This window comes from Rhagoletis pomonella, unplaced genomic scaffold (assembly GCF_013731165.1).
Source record: "Rhagoletis pomonella isolate Grant_MI unplaced genomic scaffold, Rhpom_1.0 Rhpom_scaffold_00004, whole genome shotgun sequence".
Taxonomy (NCBI): domain Eukaryota; kingdom Metazoa; phylum Arthropoda; class Insecta; order Diptera; family Tephritidae; genus Rhagoletis; species Rhagoletis pomonella.
The window spans coordinates 66,551,419-66,552,960 of NW_023458558.1; positions in this window are offsets into that span (position 1 = coordinate 66,551,419).

The window sequence follows — 1,542 nt, forward strand, 5'->3', positions numbered from 1 at the left end:
AGATGAAGATGAAGATGAAGATGAAGATGAAGATGAAGATGAAGATGGAGATAAGGATAAACTTTAACTCATCTTAACTTAAAAACTTACGCCACCTGAGCTCACCACACATTAATTCACCACACTTTAACTCCCCACACCTAAATTCACCACACCTCAACTCGCCACACCTTAACCCCCGCACCTAAATCCACCACTCCTAAATCCACCACCCTTAATTCACCACACCTCAACTTTCTCACCACACCTTAACTCTCCTCAACTCACCACACCAAAATTCACCATACCTCAACTTTCTCACCATAACTTAACTCACCACACCTGAATCCACCACACCTAAATTCACCACACCGTAACTCCTACACCCAATTCCACCACACCGCAGCTCACCACACCCAATTTCACCACATGACATGATATCACTTGATGTGGCATCAAAGGCAACATCATTTGGCATAAAATGAACCAAAATAAATAAGATTTAGATAGAGGTGAAAAAAGGGATAAAAAGGAAATACAACTGAAGAGTGTGCGATGTTATATTGTGGTGTGTTATGCTTCATATGTTATGTTATTTATTCTCATGTTATGGTTATGTTATGTTATGCCAAGTACTAAGCTAAACTCCCCTCCACTTAACCCATTCCAACTAATATTATTTTAGCTCTCTCAACTTACATAAACTATCCTTAATTTTATCGGTTGAATTTCAACCGCTGGGCGAACACTAGTACAAATAAATTGAGTTTATTCATTATATGGAAGCCAATGCGACAAAAAAAATTCTAAAAAATTAACGGTACTTCATACCTACTTGAAATTTGCACATTATCAGACTAAAATTGCAGGGGCTAAAAAACTGTGTACTCGAAAAAAATCTAACACTTCCGAGAAAAAAGTTTGAAACTTAGGTGAAAATTTGTTGCACTTTTTTGAAGTTTTCTACAAATTGTTAAACTTGGATTTATATGGGGTTTGTTAGAGAAAGAACTGTATTTTAATTGAAAATTCTTAAAAATAAATAAATAAACATAAGTGGCACACAATATCACTTTGAAATGGCGTGCTATAGATATGACCGATACTGTATACGATTGACAAACGGCTGAAGGACGCAGTGCATCAAATCCAGACAATGGGGAGACCGAGGACCAAGATGAGAGTGGTCCACTTGGAAAGACTTGCAGCAGTTGGAGTGGCAAGTGTGTCTGATCGGGACGATCAGACTTAGGTGGAGGGCAGTGTGGCGAATACTGCGGCAACACAAAGCGAACAACGAGAAATAGGCAGAATGTTCGAGGAATGACGTAGAATGTTCCACAAAGAGAAACGTTAAGTTGGATGAACACTGCGAACAGCGAGAAAAAGAGAATGAGCGATAAACTTCAGAACGTTCTAGAGCTGCCATAAGTGTGAGCGCAGGTATATAAGAGCCACGACACAGCGGAGTGGAGTCAGTTGCAAGTCAGCAAGCTACAAGTAAAGTGAGCAGAGCAGCGAGTTGCGAATAAGCAAGCTATAAGTTTAATTGTGTGTAACAAG